A 15,260-nucleotide genomic window follows, 5' to 3' on the forward strand; every position below is an offset into this window, starting at 1 on the left:
TATTTCCCTCCTCACAACTTGCCAGCAGTTGCAAGTTTTCCCAGCTGGGAGCAAGACATTTCTCCAATGGGAAAAGAGGTCCCAACTGAACAAGCAGTGAGAAGTCGGTCTGTGTTATGAGATGACAGATGCTAAAATCTAGCTGAACAGTAAGGACAGGGCAGTGCATAGTGGCACAGCAGTTAGTACTACTGCCTCACCCTTTTATGGACCCAAATTTTATCACAGCCCCAATAACAGTATAGTTGGAGTTTGTATATTCTTCCCATGACTATGTGGGCTTCTCTCAGAGCCCTGGTTTATCCCAAAAGATATGCTGGTTTGTGTAAATTATCCCTAGAGTAGGCATGGGGCAATAAGAATCAAAGTGTAGTGGATGAGTATATGAGAGCAAATAAGTTACGCAGCTCCGGGGAAATAAGGAGAGAGAATGATCTGATGTGTTTGTGACCCTGCAACCTAGCATGTATCTCAAGGGCTGAATGGCATCCTTCACTATCACAACATTGCCCATACACATAACTATATTCAACAAAAACAAATTGCAATTATATAGCACCTTTAAATACAGTGAAAGGCCAGAGGGTTGTAGACTTTGCCAGCTCCATCATGGGCACTAGCTTCCCCACCTTCAAGGACATCTTCAAAAGGCGGTGCTTCGAGAAGGTGGTGTCCATCATGAGGGATCCTCACTGTCTGGGATTTGCCCTCTTCTCATTACTACCATCAGGGAGGAGATGCAGGAGCCTGGGATGCACACAGTAGGTTTTAGAAACAGCTTCTTCCCCTCTGTCATCAGATTTCTGAACGGTCCAAGAAGTCATGAACACTACCTCACTATTCTTTTGCATAATTTATTTATTTATTTTTAATTGTAACTTACAGTAATGCATAATGCCTGCACTCCACTGCCACAAAACAACAAATTTCATGAATTGTGTCAGTGACAATAAACTTGATTCTGATTCTGAGGTCCAAGTTATATTAAAGCAACATCATCAAATGAAATAAAAAGATTTTGGACCAGGTAACCAAAAGCCTGTTCAAGTAGGTAGATTTCATTGAAGTGTATTAAAAGAACTTAGAAGCAAGTAAGAATTGGGTCACTCAGGTGGGGCCCTATTATAGACTACTTTAGTAGTCAGCAGGACTGGGGTAGCAGGTGTGCAGAGAAATTGCTCACAGCTGTAAGAATAACAGGGAGATTTTAATTTCCCCGGTATTGACTGGACCACCCAGAGTGTTGAGGACTTAGATGAGGTGGAATTTGTGAAATACGTCCAGGAAAATTTCCTGAGTCAATATATAAGACCATAAGACCATAAGACAAAGGAGCAGAAGTCAGCCATTCGGCCCATCGAGTCTGCTCCGCCATTTTATCATGAGCGGATCCATTCTCCTATTTAGTCCCACTCCCCCGCCTTCTCACCATAACCTTTGATGCCCTGGCTACTCAGATACCCATGAATCTCTGCCTTAAATACACCCAATGACTTGGCCTCCACTGCTGCCCGTGGCAACAAATTCCATAGATTCACCACCCTCTGACTAAAAAAATTTCTTCGCATTTTTGTTCTGAATGGGCGCCTTTCAATCCTTAAGTCATGCCCTCTCGTACTAGACTCCCCAAACATGGGAAACAACTTTGCCACATCCACTCTGTCCATGCCTTTCAACATTCGAAATGTTTCTATGAGGTCTCCCCTCATTCTTCTAAACTCCAAGGAATACAGTCCAAGAGTGGACAAATGTTCCTCATATGTTAACCCTCTCATTCCCAGAATCATTCTAGTGATCCTTCTCTGTACCCTCTCCAACGTCAGCACATCCTTTCTTAAATAAGGAGACCAAAACTGCCCACAGTACTCTAAGTGAGGTCTCACCAGCGCCTTATAGAGCCTCAACATCACATCCCCGCTCCTATACTCTATTCCTCTAGAAATGAATGCCAACATTGCATTTGCCTTCTTCACTACTGACTCAACCTGGAGGTTAACTTTAAGGGTATCCTGTACGAGGACTCCCAAGTCCCGTTGCATCTCAAAACTTTGAATTCTTTCCCCATTTAAATAATAGTCTGCCTGTTTATTTTTTCTGCCAAAGTGCATAACCATACACTTTCCAACATTATACTTCATTTGCCACTTCTCTGCCCATTCTTCCAATCAATCCAAGTCTCTCTGCAGACTCTCCGTTTCCTCAGCACTACCGGCCCCTCCACCTATCTTCGTATCGTCAGCAAACTTAGCCACAAAGCCATTTATTCCATAATCCAAATCGTTTATGTACAATGTAAAAAGAAGCGGCCCCAAAACGGACCCCTGTGGAACGCCACTGGTAACCGGCAGCCAACCAGAGTAGGATCCCTTTATTCCCACTCTCTGTTTCCTGCCAATCAGCCAATGCTCTATCCACGTATGTAACTTTCCCGTAATTCCATGGGCTCTTATCTTGTTAAGTAGCCTCATGTGTGGCACCTTGTCAAAGGCCTTCTGAAAATCCAAATATACAAAATCCACTGCATCTCCCTTGTCTAGACTACTGGTAATTTCCTCTAAAAATTGTAATAGGTTCGTCAGGCAGGATTTTCCTTTAAGGAATCCATGCTGAGTTCTGCCTATCTTGTCATATGCCTCCAGGTACGCTGTAACCTCATCCTTGACAATCGACTCCAACAACTTCCCAACCACTGATGACAAGTTAACAGGTCTATAATTTCCTTTTTGCTTCCTTGCCCCCTTCTTAAAATATGTATATGAGTCAACTTAGGAAGGTGCAATACTGAACCTCCTCTTAGAGAACAATACAGAGCAAGTTTCCAAGTTCAATGTCCACTTAGGAATCGGATGGTAGAGGGGAAGAAGCTGTTCCTGAATCGCTGAGTGTCTGCCTTCAGACTTCTGTACCTCCTACCTGATGGTAACAGTAAGGAAAAGGGCATGCCCTGGGTGCTGGGGGTCCTTAATAATGGACGCTGCCTTCTGAGACACCGCTCCTTGAAGAAGTCCTGGGTACTTTGTAGACTAGTACCCAAGATGGAGCCGACTAAATTTACAACCCTCTGCAGCTTCTTTCGGTCCTGTGCAGTGGACCCCCCCCCCCCATACCAGACACTGATACAGCCAGTCAGAATGCTCTCCATGGTACATCTATAGAAGTTTCTGGGTGTTTTTGTTGATATACCAAATCTCTTCAAACTCCTAATGAAGTATAGACACTGTCTTGCCTTCTTTGTAGCTGCGTTGATATGTTGGGACCAGGTTAGGTCCTGAGATCTTGACACCTAGGAACTTGAAACTCCTCACTCTCTCTCCACTTCTGATCCCTCTATGAGGATTGGTATGGGTTCCTTTGTCTTACTCTTCCTGAAGTCCACAATCAACTCTTACGTCTTACTGGCATTGAGTGCAAGGTTGTTGCTGCGTCACCACTCCACTAGTTGGTATATCTCACTCCTGTACGCCCTCTCATCTCTATCTGAGATTCTACCAACAATGGTTGTATCATCAGCAAATCTATAGATGGTATTTGAGCTATGCGTAGCCATACAGTCATGGGTATAGAAAGAGTAGAGCAGTGGGCTAAGCACACACCCCTGAGGTGCACCAGTGTTGATCGCCAGTGAGGAGGAGATATTATCACCAATCCACACAGATTGTGGTCTTCCAGTTAGGAAGTTGAGGATCCAATGGCAAAGGGAGGTACAGAGGTCCAGGTTCTGTAACTTCTCAATCAGGATTGTGGGAATGATAGTGTTAAATGCTGAACTGTAGTCAATGAACAGCATCCTGACACAGGTGTTTGTGTTGTCCAGGTGGTTTAAGGCCGTGTGAAGAGCCATTGAGATTGTGTCTGCCTTTGACCTATTGTGGTGATAGGCAAACTGCAGTGGGTTCAGGTCCTTGCTGAGGCAGGAGTTCAGTCTAGTCATGACCAACCTCTCAAAGTATTCCATTACTGTAGATATGAGTAGTACTGAGGGATTGTCATTAAGGTAGCTCACATTATTCTTCTTTGGCACTGGTATAATTGTTGCCTTTTTGAAGCAAGTGGGAACTTCTGCCCGTAGCAGTGAGAAGTTGAAAATGTCCTTGAATACTCCCGCCAGTTTGTTGGCACAAATTTTCAGAGCCTTACCAGGTACTCCATCGGGACTTTCCGCCTTGCAAGGGTTCACCCTCTTTAAAGACAGTCTAACATCGGCCTCTGAGACAGAGATCACAGGGTCATCAGGTGCAGCAGGGATCTTCACAGCTGTAGTTGTGTTCTCCCTTTCAAAGTGGGCATAGAAGGCGTTGAGTTCATCTGGTAGCAAAGCATCACTGCCTTTCATGCTATTGGCTTTCACTTTGTAGGAAGTAATGTCTAGCAAACCCCACTGGGGTTGTCGTACATCCGATGTCACCTCCACCCTCATTCAAAATTGTCTCTTAGCCCTTGAAATAGCCCTCCGCAAATCATACCTGGATTTCTGGTACAGGCCTGGTTCACCAGCCTTGAATGCCACAGATCTAGCCTTCAGCAGATGACGTACTTCCAGGTTCATCCACGGCTTTTGAATTGGGAATGTACAGCAAGTTTTTGTAGGCACCCAATCATCCACACAGGTTTTAATGAAGTCGGTAACAACTGCAACATGCTCATCCAGATTCAAAGATGAATCCCTGAATACAGTCCAGTCCACCAATTCAAAGCAGTCCTGTAGGCGCTGCTGTGCTTCCCTTGTCCAAACCTTCTTGGTCCTCACTGCTGGTGCTGCAATCTTCAGTCTCTGCCTATACTCAGGGAATAGTACGGCAGTCCAGTATCTACTCTCACCTCTCTTTAATCTCTATATATCTGAAAAACTTTTTTGTATCATTTTTGATATTATTGGCTAACTTACCTTCATATTTCATCTTTTCCCTCCTTATTGTTTTTTTTAGTTGACTGCAGTTGTTTTTTAAAAAATTCCCAATCCTGTATCTTCCCACAAAATTTTACTCTAATTTCTCTCCTCTCTTTTGCTTTTATGTTGGCTTTGACTTGCCTGCCATTGTTGCATCATCCTGCCTTTAGAATACTTCCTCTTCTTCGGCATGTGTCTCTCCTGTGCCATCCGAATTACTTCCAGAAACTCCAGCCATTGCTTCTCTGCCTTCATCCCTGCTGGTGTCCCCTTCCAATCAACTCTGGCCAGCTCATCTCTCATGCCTCTGAAATACCCTTTACTCTACTGTAATACTGATACGTCTGACTTTAGCTTCTAAATCGCAGGATGAAGGGTGAATGCTATCATCTTATGATCACTACCTCCAAGGTTTCCTTTACCTTAAGCACCCCCCCCCCCCCAGTGATATCTGATTCATTACACAACATCCAATCCAGAATTGCTGGTCCCCTAGTGGGCTCAACAAAAGCTGCTCCAAAAAGCCATCTTGGAGGCATTCCACAAATTCTCTCTCTTGGATCCAGCATTAATTTGATTTTCTCAATCTATCTGCATATTGAAATCCCCCATGACAAACATAACATTGCCTTTTGACATGCTTTTTCTATCTCCTGCTGTAATTTGTAGACCACATCCTGGCTACTGTTCAGGGCCTGTAAATAACTCCCATCAGGGTCTTCTTACCCTTGCAGTTTGTTAACTGTACCCACAAGGATTCTGCATCATCCGATCCTATGCTACTTCTTTCGAAAGATTTGACTTCATTTTTTACCAGTACAGTTAGGCCACCCTCCTCTGCCTACCTGCCTGTCCTTTCGATAGATTGTGTATCTTTGGATATTAAGTTCCCAACTACAATCCCACAACGTCATGTGTGCCAATCTCTAACTACACAATGATCATTTACCTTATTTTGTATACAGTGTGCATTCAAATATAACTCCTTCAGTACTGTATTTGTCATCCTTTTCAATTCTGTCCCCCTTTTACAATGCAACCCATTCTACTGACTACAGTTTTACTCTATCATCTGCCTGTCATAGAGTCATAGAAAGGTAAAATATAGAAGCAGGCCCTTCAGCCCATCTAGATAGTATCGGACCATTTAAACTCCCATTGACCTGCTCTGGGACCATAGCCCTCCATACCACTACTATCCATGTACCTATCCAAACTTCCCTTAAACATTGAAATCGAGTTCGCATGCACCACTTGTGCTGATTGCTCATTCCACACTGTCACAACCATCTGAGTGAAGAAGTTTCCCCTCACGTTCCACTTAAACTTTTCACCTTTCAACCTTAACCCATGACTTCTAGTTGTAGTCCCGCCCAACCTCAGTGGAAAAAGCCTTTTCTACATTCCAAGGAATGAAGTCCTAACCCATTCTTTCTTTCCTTATAACTCAGGTCTTCCAGACCCGATAATATCCTTGTAAATTTTCTCTGTACTTTTTCAACCTTATTTACATCTTTCCAGTAGGTAGGTGACCAAAACTGCACACAGTACTCCAAATTAGGCCTCACCAATGACCTATATTGTTACATATCTCATGGGTAACTTGTGACTGTCTTATGACCATGATGTAACTGAGTATCTGATGAGCATGATGTAATTGTGGAGGTCACATGATGTAATTTTCCCACCGATGTGAGGTCACGTGATGACATGTTCTCACCAGGTATATAAAGGGAGACCCTGGTGTGACGCAGTTAGTTCTTCCAGTTGAGTTTTAAGTTTAGTTCGTTATTTAATTCATCAGATACTCCGTTATGCTGCGTATTCGTCTTATGATGCAGTTTTGTTTTAAAGTGGAGTTCTACTTTCTATTGTAAGTAGTAATGGAGAGTGAAGACCTTACCAGGAATTCGCCGAGTCGAGTAAAGCCGATACCATTGGGCGGTTTTGGAGAGGATCGACCTTTATTGAGTCTTCGTTCAAGAAATAGTGCGCATTTTGAGATATCCTCTGCTAAACAGGAAGGATTGTACAGTGTCTATTCTCCAGAGGAAAAGGTCAGTGCCTTAAACCATTTTATTTCCGTCGTCGTGAATCCTGCGGACAAGGTGGGTTCCGCCTGGGATCAGCAGTAACATCACGTCTTTGAGTAATTCTTTACTTCAGGAAAGTCTCTCCTAATTGACTGTATAAACCTCTTGGACTTTCGAATTTACCATTCTAAGAACTGTGTTCGAATTTACCACTTTAAGAACTGTTTTCGCATCTACCCTTTTAAGAACTGATCCAGAGTTGCAGTATAGCAGTTAACTTCCAGTTAAATTAGTTGTTTGAATATTTTTCGCTATTGTCCAGCAGAGTTTAATAAATGTTTGTTTTTATAAAACCTGACTCAATTGATATTCATTGTTGCTGGTCACGTGACAATATAAACTCAACATAACATCTCATCTCCTGTACTTCATATTTTGACAAATGAAGGCCAATGTGCCAAAAGCCTTTTTTATTAGCCTTTCTAATTGTGATACTACTTTCAATGAATTATGGACCTGTATTCCCAGATCCCTTTGTTCTACTGCTCTCCTTGGTGCCCTACCATTAACTGTGTAACATCTACTCTTCTTGGTCCTACTGAAGTGCAACTCCTCACACTTGTCTGCATTAAATTCCATCTGCCATTTTTCAGCCCATTTTTCCAGCTGGTCCAGATCCCACAGCCTTCCTCACTGTCCACTACACCCCTAATCTTGATGTCATCTGCAAACCATATTATCATCCAGATCATTGATAAAGATGACAAACAACAAGGACCCAGCACCAATCCCTGTGGCACATCACTAGTTAGGGGCCGCCAGTCAGAGAGGTAACCCTCTACTACCACTCTCTGGCTTCTCCCACAAATCCAATGTCTAATCCAATTTACTACCTTATCCTGAATGTCAAACGACTGAACCTTCTTGACCAGCCTCCTATGCGGGACATTGTCAAATCTCTTACTGAAGTCCATGTACACAACATTCACTGCCTTGCCTTATCCACTTTCCTGGTAACTTCCTCGAAAAACTCTATAAAGTTGGTTAGACCTGACTTACCATGCACAAAGTCATGCTGACTATCCTTAATCAGTCCATGTCCATCCAGACTTATACATTTGGTCCCTTAGAACAATGGTCCGCAACCTCCGGGCCGCGGACCAATACCGGGCTGTGAAGCATGCAGGGGTGCAGCGGTAGCTGGAGTGCACCCAGCACACCTTTAAGAAAAAAGCCGAAATAAACAGGCTAATTGATTAAGTGCTGCCCGGCACGTAAATATTGGCCCAGATCAGAGGCGATGCAATCGGCAGTTGCCTCCGATCTGGGCTGCCATTTACGTGCTGAGCGGCACCTAATTAATTAGCTTGTTTATTTCGGCTTTTTTACTTAAAGATGTGCTGGGTGCACTCCAGCTACCGCTGCACGCCTGCATGCTTCGCGGCCCAGTATCGGTCCGTGGCCCGGAGGTTGGGGACCACTGCCTTAGAATACCTCCAATAACTTTCCCACAACTGATGTCAGACTCACTGGACTATAATTTGCAGATTTATTTTCAGAGCCTTTCTTAACAGCGGAACAATATTGGCCATCCTCCTATTCTCCAGAACCTCACTTGTTGCAAAGGATGATTTAAATACCTCTGCTAGGGCCCTGGAATTTTCTGCACCTGTTTACCACAGAGTCCGAAGATTTATCCACTCTATTTTGCCTCAGGATTGCAAACACTTCACCCTCTGTAATCTGTATAGGGTCAGTGAAGTTGATGCCATTTTGCCTCACTTCTATAGGCTCTGCGTCCGTCTCCTGAGTAAATACAGATGCAAAAAACACATTTAGGATCTCCCCCATCTGTTTGGCTCCACACATGGTTTACCATTCTGATCTTCCAGAGGACCAATTTTGTCCCTTGCAATCCTTTTGCTCTTAACATATCTGTAGAGTCCCTTCAGATTCTCCTCACCTTGTCTATGAGAGCAACTTCTTGCCTTCTTTTAGCCCTCCTGATTTCTTTCTTAAGTGTTCTCTTGAATTTCTTATACTCCTTTCTGAGAGTCTCACTACACAGTACCTCTGCTTGTAAACCAACATCCTTAGCCTCAGCCCTAACACTCTGATTTCCATCCCCCACCAAATTAGTTTGAACCCTCCCCCAACAACTCTCGCAAACCTGCCTGCAAGGATATTGACCGCTCAGGTTCATGTGTAGACCGTCCCTTTTGTACAGGTCATAACTTCTCCAGAAGAGATCCCAATGATCCATAAACCTGAACCCCTGCCCCTTGCACCAGTTCTTCAGCCACACATTCATCTGCCAAATCATCCTATTGTTGCCCTCACAGGCAGCAATCCGGAGATTGTTAACCTGGAAAATCCTGTTTGTCAGCTTTCTGCCTAGCTCTCTAAATTCTCTCTTTAGGGCCTCCTCTCTTCTCCTTCCCATGTCGTTGGTTCCAATATGTACCAAGATGTCTGGCTCCTCACCTTCCCCCTTAGAACGTCATGAACACTATCACCACTGCATTCTTCATCTGGTCCCTTCCCTTGTGAGACACAGCACTAGACTCAATACCAGAGACCTGGTTGTTGCAATTTCCTCCGGCAGGTCGTTCCCTCCCGACAGTATCCAAAGTGGTAGACTGTTACTGAGGGGAGCAGCCACAGGCATACTCTGTGCCGGTTGCCTCTGTCCTTCTCCTGACAGTCACACATTCACTTGCCTCCTGTATCCTCTGAGTGACTACCTCCCTGCAGCCCTTATCTATCATCTCCTCAGTCTCCCTTATGAGCTGAAGGTCATCGAGTTGCAGCTTCAGTTCCTTAACACGTTCTCTGAGGAGCTGCAGCTCGGTGCACCTGGTGCAGACCTGGTTATCCAGGATGCTGGAGAATTCCCACATCTCACACAAAGAACAAAACGCAGCCCCAGGAGCCATTCTTACTGCCCTAATTGTACACTTACAGATGAGTAATGAGCAGGAAAAGGTTTACCAGATACTTAGGTTGTACAAACCTGTTATCACCCAAGCTTGTTGAGCCAAAGCCAAAAGTCTCCACACTCTGCTCCATCAATGGCCACTTTGCTTGCCACTGCCTTATTTTTATTTAACCTTGCAAATGAATCCCAAAGTCTGACTGGCTATTCTGAAAAAAAAAATGGCTACAAAGCGCTTATTTTTAAAGCTCTCTTCAATATGGGTGAAGACACCGTTACTTTTTGCCTCCAAGCTCTGATTGACGTTAAACCATGCATAATCCGGGTAAACCTCTTCTGCACCCACTCCAAAGCCTCAACTTCCTTCCTATAATGGGATGACCAGAACTGTATGCAAAACTCCAGATGTGGCCTAACCAGAGATTTATAAAGTTGCAACATTACCTCCTGACTTTTGATCTCAATGCCTTGAATAATAAAAGCAAGCATTGCATAAGCCTTCTTAACCACCTTATCGACCTGTGTAGCCACTTACAATGAGCTATGAACTTGGATCCCAAGATCTCTCTGCTCAGCAACGCAGATTGAAGACAGCTTTAAAGACTCCACCAAATTTACTAACCCACCCATCTACATTTTCATCCAGGTCATTTATATACATCACAAACAGCAGAGGTCCCAGCAAAGAACCCTGTGGAACACCTCTAATGACAGACCTCCAGCAGGAATAAGTCCCTTCAACCACTACCCTCTGTCTTCTATGGGCAAGTCAGTTCTGAATCCAAACGGCTAATTTGCCAGGGATCCCATGCTTTTTAATCTTCTGGATTAGCCTTCCATGAGGACTTTGTCAAACACCTTACAAAAATCCATGTAGACAACATCCACTGCCCCACCCTCATCAACCTCTCTCTTCACCTTGTCAAAAAACTCAATCAATTTGGTAAGGCTTGACCTGCCCTGCACTAAGCCATGCTCACTCTTCCTAATCGGGCCATGGGTTTCCATATACTCCTACATCCTATCCCTAAGAATTTTCTCCAACAATTTCCTTACAACTGAGGTGAGACTTCCGAGCCTACAGTTGTCAGGATTTTCCCTTGTTTTTTTCTTAAATAGAGGTACAGCCTCAGCCACTGACCAGTCCTCTGGGATGTCACCTGTGGCTAGAGAGGACACGAAGATACCAGTCAAGGGTCTAGAAATCTCGTTTCTTGCAATAACCAGGGTAAATCCCATCAGTCCCTGGGGACTTCTAGTGTGCTTCGTTTGATCGTAACTTCTGAAGTTTTTCCTTTCCCCTCTCTGGACATCCAAGGTTCTCTTATCTTTCCATCCCCATCGTTCCTTCTAACAGGAACATTAAATTGAGTTGAATTAAACTGGATTTCCTGTCAGATCGCTAGCAGGTGGTAAGACTGGGCTCCCTCATCTCTATCCCTCTGGCTCTCAACACAGGAGCCCCTCAGGGCTGTGTACTAAGTCCCCTCCTTTACTCTCTGTATACCCATGATGGCGTCACCACCCATAGCTCTAAGCTGCTAATAACATTTGCCATGACACTACATTGATTGGCTTAATCTCAAACAACAACAAGGTGGCCTACAGGGAAGAAATCATCTCTCTGACACAGTGGTGTCAAGAAAATAACCTCTCCCTCAATGTCACAAAAACAAAGGAGCTGGTTGTGGATTACAGGAGGAACAGAGATGGGCTAACCCCTATTGACATCAATGGATCTGGGGTTGAGAGGGTAAACAACTTTACATTCCTCAGCATCCACATCACCGAGGACCTCACGTGGTCTGTGCACACCAGATGTGTGGTGAAAAAGGCACATCAGCACCTCTTTCACCTCAGACAGTTGAGGAAGTTTGATATGGACCCCCAAATCCCAAGAACTTTCTACAGAGGCACAATTGAGAGCATCCTGACTGGCTGCATCACTGCCTGGTATGGGAACTGTATCTCCTTTAATCACAGGATTCTGCAGAGAGTGGTGCAGACAGCCCAGCACATCTGTAGTTGTGAACTTCCCATGATTGAGGACATTTACAACGACAAACGTGAGAAAAGGGCCCGATGAATCACTGGGGACTCGAGCGACCCCGACCACAGTTTATTCCAGCTGCTACCATCCGGGAAATAGTACCGCAGCATAAAAGCCAGGACCAACAGACTCCAAAACAGCTTCTTCCACCAGGCCATCAGACTGATTAACTCACACTAATTTGAGTGTATTTCTATGTTAGATTGACTGTTCTGTTTACGATAAATTACTAAGATTGCACATTGTGCATTTAGATGGAGACGTAATGTAAAGATTTTTACTCCTCATGTATGTGAAGGATGTAAGAAATAAAGTCAATTCAATTCAAGGTCAATAGCTATCCTTATCTGTAGCTATTTTGAAAGTTTATGAGTTGTGGTCATTGTTCATCCACTGAAAGGTCAGTCACCTGGCCAAGCTCATTACCCAACACCAGATCCAGTACAGCCCCTTCTAAGGTTGGACTGTCCACATATTGATTTAAGAAACCTTCCTGGATACACTTAATAAATTCTGCCCCATTTAAACCCCTTACACTAAGAAGGTCCCAGTTTATATCACAGAAGTTAAAATCTCCTTTGACAAATAATCATAACCCTATTATTTTTACACATTTCCTTAATCTGATTATATACAGTATCTGTTCCTCAAATTCCCAGAGGCTATTAGGGGGTCTGTAGTTCAATCCCATCAGTGTGATTGCACCCTTCCTATTCCTGAGTTCCACCCAAATTGACTCAGTGTCTGACCCCTCCATTATGTCTGCCCTGAGTGCAGTTGTGATATTGTCCCTGATTGCAACCCCCTCTTTTACCTCCTCCTCTATCTTTGCTAAAACTTTGAAAACCTGGCATATTAATCACCCATTCCTGACCCTCTTTCAACCCAGTAATGGGTATAACGTCATAATTCCATGCACTGATTCATGCTCTAAGTTCATCACCCTTACCCATAATACTCCTAGCATTAAACTGTACACACATCAAACTATCCGACCCATCACACCTGCTATTTCGATATTGGCTTTCAATACTTTCCCCGACATCTGCTTTCTGGTCCAATCCTTCCCTATTGACCTGGGGCTCCAGTTCCCAGCCCCCTGCAAAACTAGTTTAAACTCTCCTGAGTAGCATCAGCAAACCTCTGGCCAGGATATTGGTTCCCCTCCAGTTCAGGTGAAACCTGCCCCTCTTGTACAGGACACCCCTTCCCCAAAGAAGTTCCAATGATCCAAGAACTTGAAAGCCTGTCTCCTGCACCATCTCCGCAGCCAGGCTATCACCCCATTCCAACCGGCACTCCGGAGTAATCTGGAGATTACCAACCTGGCTGCTGCTGTCTTGATCTGATGGGTCACCCCTGCCCCTGGCAGTCTCCAAGCAGGCATACTTGTTGTGGAAGGAAAGAGCCATAGGGGAACCCTGCACTGACTTCTCAACCCCTTACTTCTCCTAGTGGTCACCTATCTACTGTCCAAAGCCTATACTCTGCGTGTGACTACCTCTTCAAAAGTCTCTGTCTACAATATCTTCAGCCTCCCGAATGACCCAAGGTCCATTCAACTCCTTCAGCTGGTCAGTCAGGCGCTGAGGCTGGCTGCACTTCTCGCAGATGTAGTCATCCAGGAAACCATCAGGTAGCCAGAATTCCTACATCTGATAGGAGGAGCATTCCATCTGGATTACTCGATACCAAAAAAGAAATATGCTTCTTAACTGTGCCCTTGCCTGTTCATGCCCAAGCCTTCACCTTCTATCTTTGGCACACTCTAATAACGGCCACTCCGCTTGAGCCTACCCTCTTTTTATTTGCAGCTGAGTTTAGGCCTCTGATGCCGACAATTTCTGCATCTGCGCAGCCCAAAAAGACTGGTCTTGCCCAAATCTGCTCCTTTTATCCTCTCTCTCCCGACTTCCATAGGGCTCTGACACTTACGCTCACACTGCTGATGCCTGTGTCACTGAGAAAAGAGTGTTGCATGGGAGAGTGTTGGGACTGTTGGAAAACACTTTGTTTTACTATTTGTACTTTTTAACAAACTCATGTATTTTCACAGTATATGGTGGTTCATCCCCACTCCCTGGCAGAGAACGGTATAGCAGCTAAACTAATGGTTTATCACCTTTCTCGTTTTTCATTGGCTAAGTATCAGCACATTACCCACGTGATGCAATTGTTTTAATGATGTAGCCTATTAACTAGTTTATTCCTATCTAAGGCATTTTCCTTATCTTATTAAGAAAGTGATAGATTTTTCAGAGGCGCCATCTTTATAAATTTTGTTTTTACATTCATTCACCTCTTAGCATCATTTCTTAGCTCTTTATTTAGTTTGCTTAATATTTGTGTGTTTGTTTCTACTCTAAAATAAACTACCATTAGAATTAACAATGCTCGTCACTCCTGACTCCCAGAGGAGCTCCATGGATCAGAAAATAAACAAAGATCCAATAATTTGGCACCTAAACATGGGACAATTACTTGAAGAAAAAAACAGACTAAAAAATGAAGTTTCAAGCGGGCAGCAGGACATTCCTCTGTTCCTGAATTGTCTGAGAATAAATATCTTCAGTACCTTATTTAAAGGGAGTTTAAGAGTGAGCAGGGTCTGTGTTTTAGTTGTGGCAGACTTTTTGTAGTTGTACAATCTGAATGGGGCCAGCATAAATTATCATAAACCCAGAGTCTGATATCATAGTCGCAATGGGGTTGACAAGAGGCCAATAAAGTTTTAAGATATCAGAGAGATGTTTGTTTGGTTGTAACCTGATACCATAGTATCAATGGCTTGTGAGTTTTTTGGGATTTTTGATGTCTATAAATGAAGAGTACTCCTTAAGATCGAAACTAATACAGAGGCCAAGGCTTTGAAACGGACCAGTGGGTCCCTCGAATTCCCAGCTGAGAGGGAAAAGTTAACTGAAATCTTAAGTGCTTACCGAAGTGATGCATATAAACTTTATGCCATTGGTAAAGACGTACGGAAGAAATGTGCTATCGATGCTAAGTCTAGTGAGGACTGGCTTATAAGTGATATTGGAGTGATATGCTATAAGATCAAAACGATATGATTGGGAACTGAGAAAAACAGCTTGGATGCTAGCAACTAAAATGCAGCTACAAAGCCGCGAGCATGTTGGGTTGCAAGTCCAGGTAGATACTTTAAAACACAAAGCGCTGATTTAGAAAATCAATTGGATGAAAAAGAAAAATGCACAACATGCTAAAAGAGCAGTATGAAAAAGATAATAAATCAGCAAAAAAAATTCTGCATAAACGGAACAGGTGAAAAAACAACATGCAAAGTATGTCTGTAGTCAGGCGCTCTGTTCAGAGTTGCAAAGTGAAATGAGG

Source organism: Mobula hypostoma, chromosome 8 (assembly GCF_963921235.1).
Source record: "Mobula hypostoma chromosome 8, sMobHyp1.1, whole genome shotgun sequence".
In the NCBI taxonomy this organism is placed as follows: Eukaryota; Metazoa; Chordata; class Chondrichthyes; order Myliobatiformes; family Myliobatidae; genus Mobula; species Mobula hypostoma.